At 42.3% G+C, this 27873-nt stretch overlaps 1 protein-coding gene across 2 annotated transcripts in view; it reads right to left on the bottom strand.

Annotated features, from left to right (window-relative positions):
- Nucleotides 1-27873, bottom strand: part of OSBP2 (oxysterol binding protein 2) — a 1376304-nt gene that overhangs the window by 542115 nt on the left and 806316 nt on the right. The gene's annotated exons all lie outside the window — the stretch shown is intronic.

The raw sequence follows: 27873 nt of genomic DNA, 5'->3' as shown, positions 1-27873 counted from the left end.
AAACCTATTACGATCATTGTCCATACTTTGTCGTCAATTTGGGGGTAAGTCATCGTTTATTTGTATGCTTGTTAATCTCCTACACAAGCACCATTTTCTTTATTTATCATATCTACGATTACTTTTGACTCGTTTTAATATATCCCCTTGTAGGATTGATTATTATCCAGTCCCTAAACATTGTACCACACGAGTAGCTCATGGATTATTAGCTCATGTGGCTAATGTGATCCCTCTGTATATACTTAAAATTTTTTGTGGGTTAATAGAATCGGTCTCTGCCTTTGTACATTTGGGTACTACTCTCGATTATTCTAATTTGGAGCAGATTCCTGTTTAGCATCCTCATGCTTTATTTTTCATTTCAGGTTAATAAATTGAAAGGCTCTCATTATCTTTGGGATTCCTCCTCTTTTATTTCTCTAATTTTTCATCTTTTTTTCTTCATATTCGTATGCTTGGTTCTATCATCTCCTTTCTGATTCACCTCATTCTTTGGTCTATAGTTTTGGGCCGTTTACGTTCGCTTTGACTTCAATTCTTTTATTACACGTATTGGTTCAGGGCCTGGCACATTCTTTAGCCTTTTTTATTTATTCTTTCTGGATATTCACAGATTTTCGGTGATCTCTTTCTCTTCTACTTTTATTATTCCTTCTCATTTTTTCACGACAATTGGTATTTCTCACTTTATATTCTATGTATTACTGCCTCTTGCAATATCAAATATTTTTAGATTTTGTTTTATGTCTAATATATTGTTATTGTTTGTACATGGACTGTGTAATTTGGACTGTATATCTTTCTTTTGGAAACTTGTATTTAATTCAAACTTGGCTTATGGAAATCCTTTTTCTCTTTTTTTTTTGCATGTCTTCATTATACAGCCTTGAAAAAGTCTTTGTACTTATTCGTGTACAGACGAAACACGTGTTGGCCATTTTCTCGTACACCACATGCATTGAAGATCCTTAAACCTCATCAAATACATTGGAACCTGGTTGAATCGTTATTATACTCTCGCCGTATCTTTGTGAACATTATGCTAAATAATTCTTTTGAATTATGAAATTTGTTTGACATTCCAACTTTGTTATTGATTTATGCTATATTTACAGTACAAACAACTGAGTTTATCACTACTGGGAGTGCTGTACAAGCCAAATCATTTTGATAATCCCTGGTGTTAGAAAACCCCGGGCAACCGGGTTAGCAGTCACCCGGTTTTTCCCAACACAAGGGGTTGCTCGGCTCGAGCGGTCGGGGGTCAGGCACCGTGTTAAGCGTACGTCACACCCTCACAATAACCATGCGTTCATCCGTTCCAAAAACGACTCTACACCGTAAAAATTTATGAAAGAATCTCTTTGTGTTTATCTTAATTTTTCTCTTAGTTGCAGGGTTATGACACAAATACAATACAAAAGGATTTTCTTCAGAAATAGCAGGTCAATTAAATAATAACACTTTGCAGGTGCAATAAATAGGATTAGGTCATAAATACACAAGGAATAAATAGAGGTGCGATAAATACATAGGGCAAATAAATACTGTCAGACAATAAATACAAGGCAGGAATAAATACGGTCAGACAATAAATAAAACACCTTCAATAAATAATATAAGCCATCAAACAATTGCAAATCAGATCACATTTATGAGGTAGATTGATTTTACCTTGCCCAAGTACAGCTTATGGTCACTGGGGTGGCCTGGGGATGTCCCACCTAGAGTGGTCAAGGCTGGGGCCTAAGCTGAGGTAGAATGAGGGAAACCTAAGGTTCTGATTCTTCCAACTACACAGTCCCTCACACAGGTCCCTGCACCAGTCTCAGTTCACCCCCTAGCACTCTCAGGTTGGTCCTAACACCCCTCTAGCCCCAAGACTGGTCTTTTAGGGCTCCACAGGGCCTCAGATGCCCTTTCTACCACTTACTGCCCTTTTCACGATGATCGGCTCCGCTCGGCGCCGGGTCGACGTCGCTGGGCGGCTCCGGTTCGATGTCGCGTCGATCTGTTCCACTTGACGCCGTGTCGATGCCGTCGGGCGGTTCCGATTCGATGTCGCTGGCCGGCCTCGGTTCGATGTTGCGTCGATCTGCTTTACCTGACCCCGGGTCTATGCCGTGAGGCGGCTCCGGATGGATGTCGCTGGGCGGCCTCGGCTCGATGTCGTGTTCCGGCGTCACAGGGTCACGGTTCCCCCGCTTCCGGGCGACTCCGGAGTGCGACCTCCACTCCCGACCTCCGTCGGCTCCACTTCGGGTTCCGGCGACTCCGGAGTGCGATCTCCACTCCCGACCTCCTGCGCGCTTCGCCTCGACCTCAGGCGACTCCGGAGTGCGACCTCCACTCCCGACCTCCTGCGCGCTTTACTTCAGCTTCCGGCGACTCCGGAGGGCGGACTTCACTCCCCCGTCGACGCCTCACCTCGACCTCAGGTGACTTCTACTCAACCTCCGGTGTCTCTCCACGACCTCCGTCGGCGCCCTCACTCGACCTCTAGCGGCTCCGGGTACGACGTCTGCCTTCTGTCAGCGCCGCTTCTCCACCTCGGGCTCCAGGTCTCCAGGCTTCTCGACGTTGGGTCTCCAGGAGGATTCCACCAAACAGGTCAGGAACTTGCTGTTCTTCTCCTTTAAGGCCTGTTCCGGCTGTTCAGGTCCTTAAGATGATTTTTCTGGTCTTTATCCCACACAGGGCTTTAGGCTGGGCTTGGTCAGTAGGGACTAGTATCAAGGGTGGGTTTCTGGACCCCACTCCAGGCACAAGTTTCCACCCCTGCTGCCTTACTCCTTCCTCCTTCTGTTTCTCTGTCCTCTCTCCTCTCCAGTCAGGTGCCAACTGCCTACTCCAACTGCCAACTCTGAGCTGGCTTCCCAACATTCTAAACCTGCCTCACACTGTCACAGGGTTCTAGAATGTTCTGGAAGGTACTAGTAGGTTCCAGCTATGTCTCAGGTGACAATGGGTGGCCACCATTTTGTGTTTCAGGCCCTCAGACAGAAGTTCCAGGGGTAGGGAAAATGGCTCCCTGACCCTGCATCAACACTAAAAAGTCTGGTGGTTCCCAAAAAGGAAAAATACTAACAGGGTTTGAGGCAAAAGTGGGACAAAATAAATAATGATGAGGAGGGACCACCCAAAGGGCTGACAGGTCTAACACCTGGCATCTGTGCTTGCTCGCTGCTCACTGCACTTCTTGGTAGTAAGTGCTTATGGCTAACAGCACCCACTGACATTTTGAACTCTTACTTTCGCCTTCATTTCACTATTTACATGTTCTATTGATGTGCGGTCCGCTCCCAGCTTTGGGTACACTACTACCTAATTTTTCAGTTTATTTAATTAGTGGGTACCGGCACTCAATCTCTCTGTAGGCGACGTCAGGACATTAAATTTTCCTACAACTTACTATCTTCACACACATATATTGTTTTCTAATATGGCGGGTTTTGACGATGAACGAGATAAAGTTTTTAATGATATTTTCTCTGGCCATAGTATACAGTCCAATAACACTGTTCCAAAAGAAACTAAACCTCAAGGGCTGAAGCAACTCTTCATTAAATTGGAGAGGTTGCGCAAGTCCGAACTTTCTAGGTGGTGGGACCTAACAACTCTCAAAAAGTATATAGAGATTAGACAGGTCCCTAGAGGACTATGTGTTATCATCTTTCCGACGTTTGAAGACCTTGACCCTGACTTATTACAAGAATGGGAAAATCTCATATCTTCATCATCATTTGGTATGATGGATCTCCTCATCCGCCACGCGGAAAGGAAGAGAACTAAGCTACTTGATGAGATTGCAATAGTTGAGGAGGAAATCAAAAAACTAGATCTGAAAGATATAACTGAGAAAAATTACAAGATACTACGAGAAGTCTTGAGTGCTCACCAGAACTACATTCGAGACAAGAAAATTCGTAAACTCAAAAGAGACGAGGGCGACTATAAAAACGGTTGAATTTTTACGTTTGCGAAAAAATTTGACGATATTAGACCAAGGGCTGGTGTTAAAGATCTGAATACCAGAAGTACAGTTGGGATAACTAGTGCTAGCGAGTCAGAACTCTCAAGCATTGGTAGTGACATTAGTGACATCAGGAGTGATACTACACCTACAATTGCAACTGATAGCACTGTCCCAGGGATCTCCTCTTCCTCTTCCTCTTTTTTATCCGGACTGGAAAGATACAGGAAGGGCACGAGACTTGGTTTCAACAATCAAAAACCAAGGGTAACAAAAGGACCAGACGGGGGAGAACTAGCAACAGAGCTAGAAGAAAACAAAAGGGTAACAAGATCCACTGCGCGAACACAGAAACATTGAGTGCCGGCATAAATTCCCACAACAATAGTATTCAAATATGTGACATTCCTGGTATCACTGAAAGTAAAGATGATGTGTCTATCGTTAATTTGTCCTGTCAACCTTTAAGTGATATGGAAGTTAATGTTCTAAAAAAAGGTTTGAGTTTCTGTCCAATGTCTAGGCCAGACTTCACTCAGGTACACATAGATTTGTTCAAATTTGTACGACGACTCAAATAAAAAAAAAATTTTGACAATCAGAAACGTCTCCAACCAGTACCTATTTATACTTCTAGTAGTAGTGGTCAAACCATTGAAGATATTCAAAACATACATACGCTTCTATCACTAGATGATGATCTTATCACTACTCCCAGCATGGAGGACATTCTGAATGATTTGGAAATTACTACTGATTTCCAAACCGATAGTGGACTCAAACCAAAATCTTCGTTTATTCCTACACTTCCACAGGATAACCTTATTGACTGCTTTTACAAAGCAGTCACTACTGAACTCTACCAGTTGGAGGACAAATCGTTTCACATTCTAGGTATCCTTAAAGACAATCTAACAAAACAAGAAAGGCTTGGGTTGACTAAACTAACAGGTTACTCTCACATTACTATAAAAGAGGCCGACAAGGGCGGTAACATTGTTCTCCTTGATAATGATTATTACATTGGTGAAATTGAAAAAACAACTTTCTGACACCAAGGCCTATACCAAGATTAGTCACAACCCTATGAATGACACTATTAGTCTCATTGAATCAACACTAAGATTTTGGATGAATGCTGGACTCATCTCTGATATTGAATTTAAATATCTATTCAATCCGACCCCCAGGGCAGCCTATATTTATGTATTGCCTAAAATACATAAAAATATCACTGCACCACCGGGCAGACCCATCATCTCGGGCATAGGTGGGGCCACCGAACATATCTCGGAATATATTGATATATTCCTCCAACCTATTGTACGACAATTGCCGGCCTTTATTGAGGACACCAAAGATGTCCTTAATAAATTGGATCAATTCGTCTGGACAGATGATCTCACATTTGTGGCACTAGATGTCAATGCCCTATATACTAGCATCCCAATTGAGAGAGGTATGGAAGCCCTGACTTACATTCTCTCTAAACGTGATGCATCCTTATATGATCACACCAAAATGCTGTTGGAGCTGACCAGACTTACCCTTGACAATAACTACTTTAAACATCTAGATACATGGTACAGACAACACTCTGGAGTTGCCATGGGAGCCAAATTCTCTCCTTAATTTGCCAACATATACATGGGCTTCTATGAGCAAGAACACATCTGGAGATCTTGTCCATCTGACCTGACTAACCACATCATATACTGGGGTCGTTTCATTGATGATATCCTTCTCATATGGGGCGGTGATATCTTGTTACTTGATCAATTCATATGTTATCTTAACATCAATAACTACAACTTAAGCTTTACGCATAGCTATAGTAAAAAACAAGTTGACTTTCTAGACCTGACATTATTTTCAGACAGAGGCACTGTGGAATCCAAACTCTTTCGCAAAAGCACGGCATGTAACTCTGTTTTACATGCCACTAGTGCACATCCTTCCTCGCAAATTAGAGCCATCCCATATGGAGAAATGACTCGCTTGAGAAGAAACTGCAGCACCGAAGAGGTGTTTCAATCTGAGATTAACAATCTCATAACACGCTTCACCAATAGAGGCTACAAGAATGATACTCTCAAGAAAGCTCATACCAGAATCAATAGAGCCAAACGCACTGATCTACTTAGACCTAACAACAAGAAACGTAGTGCTAGACAGCACATTCCAGTTATCACTCAGTACAATTCACACAGTAAAGAGATCTTTCGCGTCTTTAACAAGCACTGGCATTTACTCAGGTTGGATCATGACCTTGATCCTTACCTCAGAATCAAGCCCACGTTCACATACAAACGTGGTAGGACGTTGAGTAATATCCTCAATAAACCTCAAGGGACACATATCACTAGTGAATCTACTAGCACGTGGCTGCCTATTAAACCTAGGGGTTTCTATAAATGCGGCATGTGCAATGTCTGTCAATTTGCAACTAATAAGATATCCAGTTTCAGTTACAATACATGTCAAGTCCACAAAATCAATCATTTCATCAATTGCAACTCTAAGCATGTAGTTTACTGCATTACGTGTCAGTGCAATCGTATTTATGTGGGCAGTACAATACGCCCTCTGAAAGACCGGATCCAAGAACACATCAGGGCAATAAGGAATAATAACATCAATTACCCACTAGCTGTGCATTACAACACTGAACACAACATGTCTGAAATATTACATATTAAATTTCATGGCATAGATAAGCTTACCTTAGACCCAAAGGGTGGCAACAACACGTTGGCTCTAAGAAAACTAGAGTCAAAATGGCTTATCAAATTAAGATGTGTCGACTTAGGGCTGAATACTGATCGCGAATTACATGTATTCCTTAAGGATCTATGATCCACATTACGTGTACAGTTGCCTTCTGTTTATCTGTTCATCTAACTGAATCTGTTCTATTTTTGTGATGACGTTATATCTGTAATCTATCTTAATGTATATTGCATGATATTGCACTGAAACGATTATGCCATTATCATCCTGCTTTGACATCAATTATTGCTTCATCATATTATGTTTGACTTCTGTGAAGTATGTTGTTTTAACTATATGCTAGAATCTATTCCTGTGATTATGTTGCCTATCCATCTTTGACATGTGTGGGTTGTACTATTACATAGTACACCAGGTCTCTTCTAATACTGGATGTATATGATGGTCTAAATACATGCCTATTTTCATTTCTGGCAGTTGTTGTCTATCCACCTCTGGAATAATGTGGATTAGACGACTATACAGTGCGTTGGGTCTCTCTCACAACTACTCTGGATAAATCTGTGTCTGTATCTTTTCCAACTATTTTCCAATTTATTTATCTCATTTTATGACCTTTTTCTATCACACTTACATGTTCTAACTGTGCTATCATTCTATTGCCTAGTCTATATATTATTATCATCTATCAGTTCCTGCTAACGTTGTCATTTATTTTTATCTGCAATAGCCTGCCGTTAGATCCCTCGTCTTCACCTCACATATTGGGTTTTATTTCAGCCTCTTATTTATACTTGATTTCATACATTTTATCATTCTTGTACGTTTTTAAAAGAATCTCAATTCGCTCTATATTTGGCGCAATGAATACATACACACTGAAGTTTCATCTTCAGTACAGACCGTTACATTTTCATGCCCACAACACACTACAATATGGCGCCCATACGTGCGCGTAGTCCGTTTTCTATTATTCTTCTCATATCACGTGATCACCTATTGGTGGTCACTCTCATTTACTTCCGTATTTAATGACTTGGCGCCTTCGCGCACCTTCTGCATTATAGCGTTATCAGGCGCTGTTATCTGCTCTTTGTTTGGCCACTTTTCAAGAGTTTCGGTAAGCCTTTATATTCTCGCTAAGCCTTCCGCTTTCTTGATGATCGATCCTTCAACGAGGCTTTGATCATTTTAGTCCGTTTGTTACACTTTATACGTTTATTTTACATTTGCTTTTAGAGTCTGCCACATGCACCGCGACTACCCCATGCCTGCAGCATACACTTTGAACCCGTCACCTACTGTGGGGGGTGAGTTGTCTTTTTACTTATTTGATTATTTTTGTTACCGTGCTCATGCTCACTCCCTCATTGCTATTCACGCATTTCATTTTGCTCCTTATGGTTTTATTTTATTCAGAATCTCGACAACTCTTCTAGCTCTACACATGGATAATTTGAGCTATTCTTTATATGACATTGGATTTTGAGCTAATTCCAAGATTGATTGTAGGTGGTAAGTTGCTACGTTTTCCCCACTTTTCATGCTGATATTGGTAACTTTATACATGCTCACTCTTTTATCGATACTCATTTATTTAATTATTCACCCCATGCTTCATTATTTTCCTTTTAGAACTTCACCTAGTCTTACGTTTGGATACACTCGGCTATTTTTTACATGATAACGGATTATATTATTAATCCTCTTGGAAACTTATTACGATCATTGTCCATACTTTATCGTCAATTTGGGGGTAAGTCATCGTTTATTTGTATGCTTGTTAATCTCCTACACAAGCACCATTTTCTTTATTTATCATATCTACGATTACTTTTGACTCGTTTTAATATATCCCCTTGTAGGATTGATTATTATCCAGTCCCTAAACATTGTACCACACGAGTAGCTCATGGATTATTAGCTCATGTGGCTAATGTAATCCCTCTGTATATACTTAAAAATTTTTGTGGGTTAATAGAATCGGTCTTTGCCTTTGTACATTTGGGTACTACTCTCGATTATTCTAATTTGGAGCAGATTCCTGTTTAGCATCCTCATGCTTTATTTTTCATTTCAGGTTAATAAATTGAAAGGCTCTCATTATCTTTGGGATTCCTCCTCTTTTATTTCTCTAATTTTTCATCTTTTTTTCTTCATATTCGTATGCTTGGTTCTATCATCTCCTTTCTGATTCACCTCATTCTTTGGTCTATAGTTTTGGGCCGTTTACTTTTGCTTTGACTTCAATTCTTTTATTACACGTATTGGTTCAGGGCCTGGCACATTCTTTAGCCTTTTTTATTTATTCTTTCTGGATATTCACAGATTTTCGGTGATCTCTTTCTCTTCTACTTTTATTATTCCTTCTCATTTTTTCACGACAATTGGTATTTCTCACTTTATATTCTATGTATTACTGCCTCTTGCAATATCAAATATTTTTAGATTTTGTTTTATGTCTAATATATTGTTATTGTTTGTACATGGACTGTGTAATTTGGACTGTTTATCTTTCTTTTGGAAACTTGTATTTAATTCAAACTTGGCTTATGGAAATCCTTTTTCTCTTTTTTTTTTGCATGTCTTCATTATACAGCCTTGAAAAAGTCTTTGTACTTATTCGTGTACAGACGAAACATGTGTTGGCCATTTTCTCGTACACCACATGCATTGAAGATCCTTAAACCTCATCAAATACATTGGAACCTGGTTGAATCGTTATTATACTCTCGCCGTATCTTTGTGAACATTATGCTAAATAATTCTTTTGAATTATGAAATTTGTTTGACATTCCAACTTTGTTATTGATTTATGCTATATTTACAGTACAAACAACCGAGTTTATCACTACTGGGAGTGCTGTACAAGCCAAATCATTTTGATAATCCCTGGCATCTGTGCTTGCACGCTGCTCACTGCACTTCTTGGTAGTAAGTGCTTATGGCTAACAGCACCCACTGACATTTTGAACTCTTACTTTCGCCTTCATTTCACTATTTACATGTTCTATTGATGTGCGGTCCGCTCCCAGCTTTGGGTACACTACTACCTAATTTTTCAGTTTATTTAATTAGTGGGTACCGGCACTCAATCTCTCTGTAGGCGACGTCAGGACATTAATTTTTCCTACAGCTTACTATCTTCACACACATATATTGTTTTCTAATATGGCGGGTTTTGACGATGAACGAGATAAAGTTTTTAATGATATTTTCTCTGGCCATAGTATACAGTCCAATAACACTGTTCCAAAAGAAACTAAACCTCAAGGGCTGAAGCAACTCTTCATTAAATTGGAGAGGTTGCGCAAGTCCGAACTTTCTAGGTGGTGGGACCTAACAACTCTCAAAAAATATATAGAGATTAGACAGGTCGCTAGAGGACTACGTGTTATCATCTTTCCGATGTTTGAAGACCTTGACCCTGACTTATTACAAGAATGGGAAAATCTCATATCTTCATCATCATTTGGTATGATGGATCTCCTCATCCGCCACGCGGAAAGGAAGAGAACTAAGCTACTTGATGAGATTGCAATAGTTGAGGAGGAAATCAAAAAACTAGATCTGAAAGATATAACTGAGAAAAATTACAAGATACAACGAGAAGTCTTGAGTGCTCACCAGAACTACATTCGAGACAAGAAAATTCGTAAACTCAAAAGAGACGAGGGGGACTATAAAAACGGTTGAATTTTTAAGTTTGAGAAAAAATTTGACGATATTAGACCAAGGGCTGGTGTTAAAGATCTGAATACCAGAAGTACAGTTGGGATAACTAGTGCTAGCGAGTCAGAACTCTCAAGCATTGGTAGTGACATTAGTGACATCAGGAGTGATACTACACCTACAATTGCAACTGATAGCACTGTCCCAGGGATCTCCTCTTCCTCTTCCTCTTTTTTATCCGGACTGGAAAGATACAGGAAGGGCACAAGACTTGGTTTCAACAATCAAAAACCAAGGGTAACAAAAGGACCAGACGGGGGAGAACTAGCAACAGAGCTAGAAGAAAACAAAAGGGTAACAAGATCCACTGCGCGAACACAGAAACATTGAGTGCCGGCATAAATTCCCACAACAATAGTATTCAAATATGTGACATTCCTGGTATCACTGAAAGTAAAGATGATGTGTCTATCGTTAATTTGTCCTGTCAACCTTTAAGTGATATGGAAGTTAATGTTCTAAAAAAAGGTTTGAGTTTCTGTCCAATGTCTAGGCCAGACTTCACTCAGGTACACATAGATTTGTTCAAATTTGTACGACGACTCAAATAAAAAAAAAAATGTTTTGACAATCAGAAACGTCTCCAACCAGTACCTATTTATACTTCTAGTAGTAGTGGTCAAACCATTGAAGATATTCAAAACATACATATGCTTCTATCACTAGATGATGATCTTATCACTACTCCCAGCATGGAGGACATTCTGAATGATTTGGAAATTACTACTGATTTCCAAACCGATAGTGGACTCAAACCAAAATCTTTGTTTATTCCTACACTTCCACAGGATAACCTTATTGACTGCTTTTACAAAGCAGTCACCACTGAACTCTACCAGTTGGAGGACAAATCGTTTCACATTCCAGGTATCCTTAAAGACAATCTAACAAAACAAGAAAGGCTTGCGTTGACTAAACTAACAGGTTACTCTCACATTACTATAAAAGAGGCCGACAAGGGCGGAAACATTGTTCTCCTTGATAATGATTATTACATTGGTGAAATTGAAAAACAACTTTCTGACACCAAGGCCTATACCAAGATTAGTCACAACCCTATGAATGACACTATTAGTCTCATTGAATCAACACTAAGATTTTGGATGAATGCTGGACTCATCTCTGATATTGAATTTAAATATCTATTCAATCCGACCCCCAGAGCAGCCTATATTTATGGATTGCCTAAAATACATAATAATATCACTGCACCACCGGGCAACCCCATCATCTCGGGCATAGGTGGGGCCACCGAACATATCTCGGAATATATTGATATATTCCTCCAACCTATTGTACGACAATTGCCGGCATTTATTGAGGACACCAAAGATGTCCTTAATAAATTGGATCAATTCATCTGGACAGATGATCTCACATTTGTGGCACTAGATGTCAATGCCCTATATACTAGCATCCCAATTGAGAGAGGTATGGAAGCCCTGACTTACTTTCTCTCTAAACGTGATGCATCCTTATATGATCACACCAAAATGCTGTTGGAGCTGACCAGACTTACCCTTGAAAATAACTACTTTAAACATCTAGATACATGGTACAGACAACACTCTGGAGTTGCCATGGGAGCCAAATTCTCTCCCTCATTTGCCAACATATACATGGGCTTCTATGAGCAAGAACACATCTGGAGATCTTGTCCATCTGACCTGACTAACCACATCATATACTGGGGTCGTTTTATTGATGATATCCTTCTCATATGGGGCGGTGATATCTTGTTACTTGATCAATTCATATGTTATCTTAACATCAATAACTACAACTTAAGCTTTACGCATAGCTATAGTAAAAAACAAGTTGACTTTCTAGACCTGACATTATTTTCAGACAGAGGCACTGTGGAATCCAAACTCTTTCGCAAAAGCACGGCATGTAACTCTGTTTTACATGCCACTAGTGCACATCCTTCCTCGCAAATCAGAGCCATCCCATATGGAGAAATGACTCGCTTGAGAAGAAACTGCAGCACCGAAGATGTGTTTCAATCTGAGATTAACAATCTCATAACACGCTTCACCAATAGAGGCTACAAGAATGATACTCTCAAGAAAGCTCATACCAGAATCAATAGAGCCAAACGCACTGATCTACTTAGACCTAACAACAAGAAACGTAGTGCTAGACAGCACATTCCAGTTATCACTCAGTACAATTCACACAGTAAAGACATCTTTCGCGTCTTTAACAAGCACTGGCATTTACTCAGGTTGGATCATGACCTTGATCCTTACCTCAGAATCAAGCCCACGTTCACATACAAACGTGGTAGGACGTTGAGCAATATCCTCAATAAACCTCAAGGGACACATATCACTAGTGAATCTACTAGCACGTGGCTGCCTATTAAACCTAGGGGTTTCTATAAATGCGGCATGTGCAATGTCTGTCAATTTGCAACTAATAAGATATCCAGTTTCAGTTACAATACATGTCAAGTCCACAAAATCAATCATTTCATCAATTGCAACTCTAAGCATGTAGTTTACTGCATTACGTGTCAGTGCGATCGTATTTATGTGGGCAGTACAATACGCCCTCTGAAAGACCGGATCCAAGAACACATCAGGGAAATAAGGAATAATAACATCAATTACCCACTAGCTGTGCATTACAACACTGAACACAACATGTCTGAAATATTACATATTACATTTCATGGCATAGATAAGCTTACCTTAGACCCAAGGGGTGGCAACAACACGTTGGCTCTAAGAAAACTAGAGTCAAAATGGCTTATCAAATTAAGATGTGTCGACTTAGGGCTGAATACTGATCGCGAATTACATGTATTCCTTAAGGATCAATGATCCACATTACGTGTACAGTTGCCTTCTGTTTATCTGTTCATCTAACTGAATCTGTTCTATTTTTGTGATGACGTTATATCTGTAATCTATCTTAATGTATATTGCATGATATTGCACTGAAACGATTATGCCATTATCATCCTGCTTTGACATCAATTATTGCTTCATCATATTATGTTTGACTTCTGTGAAGTATGTTGTTTTAACTATATGCTAGAATCTATTCCTGTGATTATGTTGCCTATCCATCTTTGACATGTGTGGGCTGTACTATTACATAGTACACCAGGTCTCTTCTAATACTGGATGTATATGATGGTCTAAATACATGCCTATTTTCATTTCTGGCAGTTTTTGTCTATCCACCTCTGGAATAATGTGGATTAGACGACTATACAGTGCGTTGGGTCTCTCTCACAACTACTCTGGATAAATCTGTGTCTGTATCTTTTCCAACTATTTTACAATTTATTTATCTCATTATATGACCTTTTTCTATCACACTTACATGTTCTAACTGTGCTATCATTCTATTGCCTAGTCTATATATTAGTATCATCTATCAGTTCCTGCTAACGTTGTCATTTATTTTTATCTGCAATAGCCTGCCGTTAGATCCCTCGTCTTCACCTCACATATTGGGTTTTATTTCAGCCTCTTATTTATACTTGATTTCATACATTTTAGCATTCTTGTACGTTTTTAAAAGAATCTCAATTTGCTCTATATGTGGCGCAATGAATTCATACACACTGAAGTTTCATCTTCAGTACAGACCGTTACATTTTCATGCCCACAACACACTACAATACGGCGCCCATACGTGCGCGTAGTCCGTTTTCTAATATTCTTCTCATATCACGTGATCACCTATTGGTAGTCACTCTCATTTACTTCCGTATTTAATCACTTGGCGCCTTCGCGCACCTTCTGCATTATAGCGTTATCAGGCGCTGTTATCTGCTCTTTGTTTGGCCACTTTTCAAGAGTTTCGGTAAGCCTTTATATTCTCGCTAAGCCTTCCGCTGTCTTGATGATCGATCCTTCAACGAGGCTTTGATCATTTTAGTCCGTTCGTTACACTTTATACGTTTATTTTACATTTGCTTTTAGAGTCTGCCACATGCACCGCGACTACCCCATGCCTGCAGCATACACTTTGAACCCGTCACCTACTGTGGGGGGTGAGTTGTCTTTTTACTTATTTGATTATTTTTGTTACCGTGCTCATGCTCACTCCCTCATTGCTATTCACGCATTTCATTTTGCTCCTTATGGTTTTATTTTATTCAGAATCTCGACAACTCTTCTAGCTCTACACATGGATAATTTGAGCTATTCTTTATATGACATTGGATTTTGAGCTAATTCCAAGATTGATTTGGGTGGTAAGTTGCTACGTTTTCCACACTTTTCATGCTGATATTGGTAACTTTATACATGCTCACTCTTTTATCGATACTCATTTATTTAATTATTCACCCCATGCTTCATTATTTTCCTTTTAGAACTTCACCTAGTCTTACGTTTGGATACACTCGGCTATTTTTTACATGATATCGGATTATATTATTAATCCTCTTGGAACGATCATTGTCCATACTTTATCGTCAATTTGGGGGTAAGTCATCGTTTATTTGTATGCTTGTTAATCTCCTACACAAGCACCATTTTCTTTATTTATCATATCTACGATTACTTTTGACTCGTTTTAATATATCCCCTTGTAGGATTGATTATTATCCAGTCCCTAAACATTGTACCACACGAGTAGCTCATGGATTATTAGCTCATGTGGCTAATGTGATCCCTCTGTATATACTTAAAAATTTTTGTGGGTTAATAGAATCGGTCTCTGCCTTTGTACATTTGGGTACTACTCTCGTTTATTCTAATTTGGAGCAGATTCCTGTTTAGCATCCTCATGCTTTATTTTTCATTTCAGGTTAATAAATTGAAAGGCTCTCATTATCTTTGGGATTCCTCCTCTTTTAGTTCTCTAATTTTTCATCTTTTTTTCTTCATATTCGTATGCTTGGTTCTATCATCTCCTTTCTGATTCAGCTCATTCTTTGGTCTATAGTTTTGGGCCGTTTACGTTCGCTTTGACTTCAATTCTTTTATTAAACGTATCGGTTCTGGCACATTCTTTAGCCTTTTTTATTTATTCTTTCTGGATATTCACAGATTTTCGGTGATCTCTTTCTCTTCTACTTTTATTATTCCTTCTCATTTTTTCACGACAATTGGTATTTCTCACTTTATATTCTATGTATTACTGCCTCTTGCAATATCAAATATTTTTAGATTTTGTTTTATGTCTAATATATTGTTATTGTTTGTACATGGACTGTGTAATTTGGACTGTATATCTTTCTTTTGGAAACTTGTATTTAATTCAAACTTGGCTTATGGAAATCCTTTTTCTCTTTTTTTTTTGCATGTCTTCATTATACAGCCTTGAAAAAGTCTTTGTACTTATTCGTGTACAGACGAAACACGTGTTGGCCATTTTCTCGTACACCACATGCATTGAAGATCATTAAACCTCATCAAATAAATTGGAACCTGGTTGAATCGTTATTATACTCTCGCCGTATCTTTGTGAACATTATGCTAAATAATTCTTTTGAATTATGAAATTTGTTTGACATTCCAACTTTGTTATTGATTTATGCTATATTTACAGTACAAACAACCGAGTTTATCCCTACTGGGAGTGCTGTACAAGCCAAATCATTTTGATAATCCCTGGCATCTGTGCTTGCACGCTGCTCACTGCACTTCTTGGTAGTAAGTGCTTATGGCTAACAGCACCCACTGACATTTTGAACTCTTACTTTCGCCTTCATTTCACTATTTACATGTTCTAATGATGTGCGGTCCGCTCCCAGCTTTGGGTACACTACTACCTAATTTTTCAGTTTAACAGAGTAATTTTGACAGTTATATTAATATCACTAAATAGGATTATCGATTGGCAATACATGATCATTTCTTTAACTTGAAAGGATTGTGGGCTGATAGAATTTGAAGAATACCAATATCTGAAATCTGATCATCCCACACTTTCCACCATTTACTTTTAAACAAACATCTATAACAATACCAAGAAGCCTTCCAGTAGGCAGACTGTTTCATCTAATCATAGCTCGCTAAAGAATAGTTTGATCAGCTCTGACTGCAAAAATCAATGACATTCTCTAGAAGGATACATACTGTATGATCACTATTGATGTAATAGATTGATAACCAACTTGTTGCTTGAGCCCAAATCAGGAAATAGCATACTCCATGCTGTCATCCCTCTAAGATTAAATGGATTGTTCCCTATGGGAAGCTAATTATAACATATAGGAATTACAGCAATTACCCTGAATTTAAAAGAGAGCAAACTGTAGTTCTTTATCCTGGTGAGGAAAAGAGGTTATCCATAGCATGCGTGGGTAGGAACCAAAAGAAAGATTTATAAAGTCAATCGGGACAAATTATTGACAATCAGAAAGAGTGGATAAGAAAGACATCAAACATTTTCTCAGTATTTACAGTCAAAAGGTCTTTCAGATTTGAAAGATACTTAAGAGACATTGGAGTTTACGAAGTGTTGATACAAAATTAACACTTATGATGGGGCATTCGCCCTTGCAACATTTAGATGAGAGAATTATTAGTAAGAAGCTATTTACCATCAAAAAAGAATTTGACTCCATCAGCATCATCATATTTCCTTTATTTCGCCTCCTATAAAGCCATGAAAGGCATCAAACATACATTCATAAAAAAGCATAATGCATACATTCAGTTACATAGGTAACATTGAATTTCTTTTTTGCTTTTAAAAGGTTAAAAAAGGTTTTTTAACCCCTTCGGTGCTCATGACGGAATGGTTCCGTCATGACCCACGGTTGAGCTGTGCTCATGACGGAACCATTCCGTCATGACCACACCCGCGCAAGATTCCGTCAGCACAGCGGCGGAATCTGCGCAGCATCGAAGGGGTTAAAAACAGTATCAAAATGTAAACATCAGTGTAGTGAGACCTATGAGCTCCTTTAAAAGCAGCGATCTACATCTCTAGGCAAGGTCTTTTGACCTAATATACCATATTGCCGATAAGAAGTTGGGGGGGGGGGGGGGGGGGGAGGGCGAGGCCAGCAGCATGGCCAACTGAGACGTGTCTCTGCTGAGCTCCAGCCGGAGCGATGAATTCATGCTAAATCCTGCTGCCTGACGTCTCCCAAAAGGTACAGAGACTGCACAATGATTATATAAAACACACTGGAGTCGAGAACTTCCTTCCGGCTCAACCCACAGAGATGAAATATCGAAGAGCCCTGCTGCCAGACGTGGTAACGACGCGGCTGGAGGAGATCGCCACCTCCTTCCCGCCCAACGTTAGGAGGAAAGAAGAAACCTGTTGGCGGCACCCAGGGATACCCAAGGAAAGGTGTGCGGAACCAGGAGAGACGAGCGACTCCCTCCGAGTGGGTGACAGTGAGTGGAAGGCCGCATGCAGCGGCGAGGAAGAGGCCGTGATCGCAGAGGCTGCGTCAGGCCTGGGCAGTGGAGCTCCAGAAATCGGACTTGGGCATTCCGGCCAAACCGCGGGATAACGCAGGGGAAATCGCTGCTGCGGCGAACAGACCGCCCCAGTAGCCAGGACCCCTGCCCTCCCCACCTGAATTCTCCCCCCCCCTAAACACTAGAGCCAGGCCAAAGGAAAGGAATAACCTGGGCCCTGTGAAGAGGGGGCAGGGAAGGAGCAACGATGAATGGAGCGCCAGTAAGGCCGCATGGCTGGAGGGAGAGAAAGCAATTAGACCGCAGGCCCAGACACAACCCCCAGTACAGCACAGGCCGAATGCAGCAGCAGCAGAGACCGAGCAACACAGCCTACTTAGGAGGCAGGGGGAGACAAGAGGATTGCATGCAGAGGTGAACCCAAATTAGTGAGAATCTGTTAGGTGCAGGAGGGGTAGGGTCGAGGCACGCCAGGCAAGAGGGAATACAAGGAGGCCAGCAGAAAAGGTGGCTGAAGCAGGCCAGATAAGCCTGATGCCAGGACATAGCCCAGGACTTGGAGGAAGACACAAGGAAAGGAGAGCAAGCAGGGACACATAGCCAGAGAGAAGGGCAGTCACCAGACTGCAACAAGGAGCGGAATGACGTGAAGCCTCCAATAGACCCAAAGGCCCCCCCCCCTCCACAGCTCAACGCAGATCGGGTTAACGGGTGGGACCGCAAAGCAGAGTCTACCAAGCAGGGAGGGGGAGGATGAGGGAGACAGAAGGGCTACCCACAAGATCCGGGTGAGAACTTAACCAGGCATTGGCAGAAACAGGCCGAGACCCACCAGGCAAGAAGAATTATGAGAGCGCCGGCGGGGAAGGCAGTTGAGAGGGACCAGATACCCAAGGTGCTATGAAACAGCCCAGAAGCTACTACACTAGCCGGAAGACAGGGAAAATCCAGGGAAGAGAGAGGCAGACGGCGCACACCGTCTCCCAAGAGCAGGGCACATCACCTGACAGCTGTGACAAGAGGACTTGAGGGAAGAAGAGAGGCCAAAGATTAATACCACACTGTACCACCTGTACACAAAGGGCTGGATTTAAACCACCAAAGGCCCCTGACGATACTCAAAAGACACACCACCGAAACAGAGAGAAGGGAAAGATACCCAGTAATTTAAGTAACACAAAACTGTGCAAGGGGAAAAATCCACCTCCCTCCCATGCATCCAGAGTTGGGGAGAGACAAGGAGCCCAAACCCCCATGACAGGGAAAAATGGATCGCTATACAAAGCCGGTCACTCCCCCTGAATTGGCACAAACCCCATTATCAGACACGGCCATGCTGCTCCAGGCCATACAAGCCTCAAGAGAAATACTGGAAACCAAAATAGGGGAGGTAGGATCTGAAGTAACACTGCTGCGCCAAGATCTGTGAAATGTATCTGAGAAAATGATCATGGCTTAAAAACATATCACTGAAACCAAAAGAGGTGCTAAAGGGGGTACGAACAGGAATGTCAGAGCTTCGGGAGGCCAGCACGAGCGCACTCTGGTGCATTGAAGATGCAGAAAATAGGGCCCGAAGGAACAATCTCAGATTTGTGGGCTTTCCTGAAGGGGTTGAACAAGCAAATGTGTGAAACTTCCTGGCCACATGGCTGAAAAACATTATCAAAGCAGAAACATTCTCCACCTGCTTCGTGATCTAAAGGGCACACAGGGCATTGAGTGCATGACCCCCTCCAGGCGCACCACCAAGACCAATAATAGGGAGGTTTCTCAACTTCCTGGTTAAGGATATCATCCTGAGAGAAGCCAGAACACTGGGAGAAGAACGACATGACAATTCAAAAATAATGATCTTACCGGACTATAGTCGAGAGGTGCAACGTCAAAGGTAGACCTTCAACGCAGTGAAGGCCAAACTTACAGCCCACAACATACAGTATATGTTAATGTTTCCTGCAAAACTCAAAGTCACCTTCATGGGTAAGACATACTTTTTCCAATTTCCAGAAGAGGCCTGGACGTGGGTGGAGGAGAGGCCTGTCCTTCACCCCTCGATGAAAAACGAACTGGATCAGGTCCGCCAAACACAACGCATGTCAGATCATCTGGAAAGACACCACGCAAACGCAAGTTCGAACGCTGGAGAAGCCAGGCCAAACGGGCCACCCCATATCCGCTAAGAGGAACACGAACTCTGGCAGTGACCCCAGGAAAAGAGGGACACCGCACACATCACGGACTCCTAAAGGAACAGATGACTCCAGCGTATGAGAATCCGTCTCTGAATCAGAAAATCACGACGCATCTTTGGAAATGAGACCACACACCCGTTGGTTGCTGAAATAAGAAATTTGGAATGCAACTCAGACTCGGAACATTCAGCACCGCGGGAGGAAATTACAGACCCGCCAAAGTCAGGAGAATGAATGACAAGGTTGCTCTGGCAGAAAAGGCTAGAGAGCTACACTATGAGATGAAGTACCTGTCGCCCCCACTTGGCACCGACGTCTCGAGTTCTCAAGAGGCAACAAAGAGACGTTTTTACAAACTAGACTGTTTCAATTGCAGCTGTGAGAGTTTGGACTCGTAGCATAAAAGTTCTTGTACAAGGAGGGCGACTGACCTCTCCTTCTCCTCTAACATACCGACACTTGATGGTTGGGGGGTCAAGTGATGTCAGAAGCATGCAGGAGGTGGGGAGGGGGGTTAGTTGGGAGGGTTGGGGATCAAATGTCCCACAAGTTAGAAAGCAGTTTTTTTGCACACATACGGATAGGGAAAACAAAAGATAACCCTCCATGCCGGCCCCATAGATAATCCAACCCTCACTTGCTTGACGTGGAATGTGAATGGCCTTGGAGATAGAATAAAAGGGGAACTGGTGCTACGCCATATGAAACGCCTTCATCCAGATGTGTTGATGCTCCAGGAGACTCACCTACAAGGCACCAAGTGTGGATTCCTGGGAGGGAGCGTACAGAGTCTTGGCACACGCAGGTTACACCACTGGATCCCGAGGGGTGATGATCATGATAAGAAAGACGCTCCCTTTTGACACGACACACATATGGACAGACTCAGGTGGAACATATGCCAGGGTGCCGGGTACCTGTGGCAGACAGACTGACCCTGATCTGTGCTTACGCCCCTCCGCGACTGCAGACACATACACTACATAAAATCACAGAAATACTCTTGGAAGCCCTGGCCTCACTACACATGATAGGAGGGGACTCCAACAATGTGATGGACGTGTCCCTAGACCGCACTGGAGGCAGGCCACAGATGACCCCAGTTACAGCACTGGCACAATTTTCGAACACAATGGGACTGGTAGATGTATGGCGAGTACAGAAACCATAGGCCAAACAATACTCATACTTTTCCGGGGCCACAAGGTGTACTCGAGGCTAGACTATATCCTTATTCCAAAGGGTGAATTGGGGGAGTTCCAAGAAATTGAGCACCTAGCCAGAGGACTGTCTGATCACTCAACATTATGGATTAAGCTGGGGAACAGGAATCAGAAACAGCAACCACAATGGAGACTCACAGCCAGGGACCTAAAAAACAAAACTATTATCCTCAGCCTAAGGACTGATACTGAGCTCTTCTTTAAAGAGAACAAGGGAACGGTGGAATCAATTGTCACACTCTGGGAGGGATACAAAGTGGTACTAGGAGATAGGATGCAAAACCGCATAGCGTGGGAAACTAAAAAAGAAGTGGATGCACAATAGAACACCAACTCCTGACGCTAGAAGAGCAGACAATCACAAGACATGACACACAGCTAACTCACAATTGGAGGCATTTAGACAGGAGTACAGAGACCTAGCTCACAACGCAGCTAGAGACTAGCAATTAGCCACTCTCCATTGACTATACGAAGCAGGAGACAAAGCCGGGAAACTCTGTTATGTTTCATATAGGTAACCTAATATAGGCCCAGGTAACATCATACCCTTTCACCTACATCACCTCCCCTACATTTAACAGTAACGAGCCTTATAAGGATTGAACGCCTTTTATGGACTGAACCTTTTGCCTAGTTCTAGGCCTGGGTGCAGAAGGAGGGTTTTTCCTGAACAATAGTGTGCTATGGGTTCATCTTTAGATAACACAGTATGAATAAATATTCCCAAGGCTACTTGGAAACAAGACAGGGGCTATACACCACCTTCCTAATATCTACGCACAAGATTCATCACACATATCATCCCCATACTCAACAATGGCTAACACAAGAACAAGGGACAAAGGGACTCTATATATTTTTCTGTATAAATACAGCACCTCTTGCTAGCAGTAGCTAGAGGGAACGGAGACTTCCAGGCCGACACACTGACCAGAGACGCTGAGGCTCCTGCATGCAGACACTCCAGCTGACAGTGGTCTGAACATCCCTTGCGGGGTGTCCAACTCGAGACCAAGAAGGGCTCCGACATTTCTCATACTTCAGGTAATGGTGTTGGACTAAATCCTAGAGGGAATTTGGGTTTTACACCTACTCATATGCTCGGTACACTTAGGTACATCTAGATAGGCATTGTAGGAGTATGTGCACTTTAATCATGCATTTGTATTTATTCATGCTAATTGCGCAATGGTAGAACCGTACTATCCGTTCATATTTATAGTACTGCTAATCATATATCTCTGCTACTGTCCAATGGTTGTTACAGCTCATATATTCTACACGAGAAAAACAATTGTTCAATAAATCTTTTATTGAAACGCCCAGACTGTTTATTCTGTGTATCTCTGAGATAAACAAAATGTGCACGAGTGGCTGAGCGAAAAGTAGTATTGTTTTCCATGATCTTGAGGGATCAGGGTTGCCATGTTCTGAGGCTGCCAGAAACTAATCTATCCCCGATAAGAGGAGACACTTGTGGCACTGTGAGCTAGCATATATGCAAACAGGCTAACATACTCGTTGGGGGTGCTCAGAGTTAGTCTGCCACCAATCCTACAGTGTATGTTATCCAAACGCGCTGGTCCTGCATGGGTGCTATAGGAACTACAAGACAACTCCTGGCCTGCCCTGGCAAAAAAGAAATAGAAAACAGTTGGGTTCAGTCTATAGTAGATGGCCAAGGACCGGATCACATAACTGATGAACAGATTGCGACAGTGTTCACCGCATATTATAAAGACTTCTATAAGGATAAATCCTTATCTGGACTATCTGACAGACATAGAGACCCCTTCCTTAAAAGAGACAGATAGAGAGGCACTGGATGCAGACTTGTCCCTGCAGGAGGTGAAAGGGTTGATGATGAAACTCTGCTTAGGGAAAACCCCTGGACCGAATCGCCTGCCTGCGGAACTATACAAAAGATGCTCAGATCTCCTGAGAACCCACCTGCTTAACCACTTCCAAGATGCCTACAAGGAGGGGATACTCCCACCAGACCTCCGACTTGCCACAATTGTGACCATACATAAGGAGGGTACGGAGAGAAACTGATGTGAGTCATAACGTCCAATCTCCCTCCTAAATGTTGAAGTGAAGGTCCAAGCGACCATCCTAGCCACAAGACTGAGAAACGTCATAACATCACTAACCCACTGGGACCAATCAGGCTTCATGCCCGATAGGGCGACTAGGTGGAATCTCAGAAGAACACTTAACTGGAGAATAGCGGCTAGTAAGCGAGAAAACTCCACACATATTCCTACCATCCCCTCCTGAAGACAATATTCCGAGGTATTGAGGCTGAGCTGCGCTCAATGCTTTGTTGGGGAAACACTCATGAATAACGCTACGCACTCTACAGAGAAAACCGTACATTGGGGGTCTCGCAGGACCTGACATAGAAGCATACTATTTGGCGGAACACCTAATACCCATAAATGACTTGATTCCCATAGCCGAGGTTCTCCCTACATATGGGTTAGAAAGAGAAACACTGTCACTGCGCACCTTCACCCACTACCTCTATGGGGGATCAGGGAAATACAGCCTCCTCCCGGCCACACAAACTACACTGGAAGCGTGGGAAAGGGCTACCAAGACCCTAGGATGGGCCCATAAGGTGACTAAAGCAACACAACTCTGGAAAAGGAACTGGCTCAGAGAAATAGGGAAACTGAAATGCTTCAAATGGGACACAGTTGGAATTTCGACAGTGGGAGACATCAAAGACAAAGGGGCTCTAAAATCTTTTCCTGCACTCCGCACTGAATATCAACTCCAGAACACCCAACTCTTCAAATACGCACAAATAAGACATGCATGGGTAGCGGAATCCCTGAATGTAGGGAACCTGCCGGAATATGCGCCACTAGAAGGTCGCCTATTGAAAGAGTCCCTCACCCACAAAGCAGTAGTCCTCACATATAAAACCCTGAACAACAACATGTCGCAGAACCTAGGTAAACTATGAGATAAATGGGAGGAGAAGGTGGGAGAAATGGAGAATGTCGACTGGGAAGCTTGCTGTCATGTACCTCAGAGAGGTGGGGATCAGGGCACAACGACGAGTAATCCAATATAAGATATTACACAGGCTCTAACTATGACAGGGCCAAGCTCCATAAAATAGGACGTGCCAGAAACCCAAATTGCTTGAGATACCAGGGGGAGAAGGGAGACTTTTATCACACACCATGGACATACCCCAAGACACAGATATACTGGGACAAGATTATATGAGAACTCAATGGGGTGCTCCAGGTTTCTCTTCCCCTAGACCCAAACTTCCTCCTACTAGGAATAAATAGCGAAGCAGACATACCAAGACCACAACTACTGTTTTGTGCTCTGGGATTAGTGGTGACGAAAAGAGATATAGCATGACATTGGGGAGCATAGGACACACCAACTCTAAAGGAATGGAAAATAGGGTGACATATAAAAGTAGATGATGCCCAGGCAGGTTCCAGAGGGTATGGGGAAACTGGATGCGTCTTTATGGACTGGATTTCATTAACAAACCCACACAAGCCGTAAGTGGGAAGGAGACATAGTCACAATGGATGGAAAGGGAGAGAAAGAGGGGACCAATGTAGCAAGAGGGCGGGAAAAGGAGCAAACGATTGTAAGGAATACTGAAGAATGTACATGTACAGGGAATGAACTGAGAACTTCAATAGACAAATGTTTATGGCTTGTGCAATTGTTGTGTTGTTACTGAAAGCAAATCAATAAAAAATATTTTATTAAAAAAAAATTAACAATTGAAAACACAACCAGATCACGGGTGTTAGTTTTACGTACCCTCAGGGCTAGATGACAATCCCTAAACCCCATGAGTTTACCAAGGGTTTAATTCAGCTCTATCAGGACTGAACGGGTCTTACTGGGCATCGGCCGTTTCCCCGGGGAAGTGCTGCAATATTGGCCTCCAGTAACGAAAGCAGCGGCGCTGAGGTCTGGTTTAAATAAGCAGCAGTGCTTCACTCTATCACTCTTACCCCTCTGGGATGGTCTGATAGAATTTCTAGGGCTGCTTTGTGCTCTCAGTCCAGCCCTGCACCCTATTGTTGCCTTATGTAGCTTTTCAGAAAGACATGCTCAATGGTCTCCATTGCCTCACAACCTATTGGGCAGGTATTTGACATATCACTCTTTCCATGAGCAAGTAAAAGCTGCAATGCACATGCAACAGGTTTAGACACCATAACTAGATAAAAGTCAAATTCAAATGAACATTTTAAATAGTAAGGAGTCTGCTAAACTGCCCGAGACCACCATTGAAATTTTCTCTTCCAAGACAAAGTTCAAGTAAGACAATTTAAAAAATGTATGTGCATCACATGGGAGCTCCGAGGGATGCAACCAGAAGTCCTGCAGGCCTAGCTTGAATAGCCAGCTTTTTATATGGATAAACCAGAGGATCTTGTAAGCAATCCAACAGGCCTCGAGTCCATTCCCTGTAGGGCTCTAGGTCCTCAATTGACCACAATCTTAACCAATATTGGGGGTGGCCCAACAGGCTTGCATCTTATATATCTTCATAGGGAGGGAGATAGGGAATGTGGATTCCCTATTGGCAAATCTTATAATAGGTCCAGCTCTTTGCTTTAAGATCATAGTACTCTTCTGCAACTGGGCTGCTCACCTGTGCTAATCCTCTAGTCTGCCTTCCAAATAGTCAGACCCACGGACCCTCTCTAGCATCTCACCTCCTATGAATATATTCCTTCTTATTTTCTTCTTGCGGTCGCCAATCACCATGTATTTTGTTTTATTATTACCCTGCCAACTTATGGCGAACAAAGCGGTACAAAAGGGGGTGGTGATGGACGGAGCATCAGAACCAATCAAACACTCACACCCAGTCATCGGATCTGGGTTTGATCCATCAACGTTCTTTAGCCCACTCTGCCACCCCAGTTCAGACATGGTTTATGCAAATCAGTCCAGCCCGAACTGCCAAGCCATGCCTTCCCTGGACCGGAAACAAGCTTCCTAGGACCGGTTTCTGGCATTTCAGCCATCTTCAGCCAGGCTTACTTAAATCCAGTGGCAAAGTGAGCAGCAAGGGACTCAACGTCTGAGCATACCCTGCCAACTTATGGCGAACAAAGCGGTACAAAAGGGGGTGGTGATGGACGGAGCATCAGAACCAATCAAACACTCACACCCAGTCAACAGATCTGGGTTTGATCCATCACCGTTCGATTTTCGCAAGATCACACAGCTTTGCTCGGTTCTGAGGCAGCCACGTCTTCTGATTGCACAGGAGGTGCTAACACCACTAGATACCTAAAGTCTAGAAGAGAGCAGAAAAGGGATGTGACTGGGGGGTAGGGTTCAAGGGTGGGTGCGACGAGATTTTTTAAAAGGACAGCTTAATTTGGTCATATGTGGATTCATGAGTGCTTGATGAATAAATAGGGTACCAGAGATTGACTCTACCAAAGTAATGGCCCCAAGGCACCCACGGCCGGGTGCATTTGTGGATGGATGGCAAGGTGAACAGACTTGCAAAGAAGGGTCCTGTTATTTGAATGGCATCAAGCTGCCTTCTATTTCTCTTGTGAATGGATAAATAGGCTAGTAGTGAATGACTCCATTGACTGACTCACCTCAAGGCACCCAAGGGCGCTCTTGTAAATAGATAAATGAATCGGAGGATGAATAGAAATGTAGAGCACTATTTTGTTCTATTTTGTTGAGGACACCTGCCGGTGTCAAGGTGGTCCCTGGTCCTCTTATGAATAGGTTGATAAATGACTGAATGAATACACTTTTATAGAATGGCTAAGTTAAGTGAAGGGCTCAGGGTGCACCTCTTCTGAATGGATGAATAGGCTTGTACAGAATGATGCAATCCAGTTGCCTTAAAGTGCCTACATGTTTTCTTGTAAATGGATGGATAGGGTGGCTTATTAATGTATAGATTGCTTTATAAACGTTCTTGCTTTCTCAGCTTGAAAATGCACCATTTGCCCACTTTTTATATTTTTTACTTTCCTGGCGGTCGGTCTCACTCGCATCCCTTTAGGGCACTCATCCCGACGTTTTACGCCCTACCACTTTCAAATGTCACCAGCCGCCACTGGTTTAGGGTAGTGCAGTGGTGCTTGGGTAGTGTAGGGAGTCGTGCTGGGGGTAATGTTTCAGGGTAGTGCTGTGGTGTTTGTGTAGTGTAGGGGGTCATGCGGGGGGTAGTGCTTTAGGCTAATGCAGTGGTGTTTGTGTAGTGTAGGGGGTTGTGCTGGTGATGGAGCAAGGTTTCGTAAAGAAGAAACTTGCTCGGATGCAATCCTCTCAAATAACGCATAACACTTTAATCAACTTGTTTGTAAATACTAATATTGCATTACACATAATATATCATATCTAGGGGAAGTTCTTCTATGTGTATTACTAACCAGTAACCCGAGTGTCTTAAAATGGCCAACAAAACGCGGGGACTTCACTGCGCAGGCATCTACTGCATTTACGTAGTATGACGCTTTCTATGCTCAAAGGGAATCTTTTGCAGCTGCGCAATAGCGTTTAAAATGGCCGCTTGAAACTCACATGTTAATGCACATGCTACAGCTTAAACTAAACCTTGCAAGTTCTACTAAATACTAATGCGAAAGATTTATATAAGTAAATGGGGATAGAGTAGTGATAAGTGG

The sequence above is a fragment of the Triturus cristatus genome, chromosome 11 (genome assembly GCF_964204655.1).
Source record: "Triturus cristatus chromosome 11, aTriCri1.1, whole genome shotgun sequence".
NCBI lineage: Eukaryota > Metazoa > Chordata > Amphibia > Caudata > Salamandridae > Triturus > Triturus cristatus.
The sequence above is the reverse complement of the archived record's forward strand: the minus strand, read 5'-3'. Positions and strand labels throughout refer to the sequence as shown.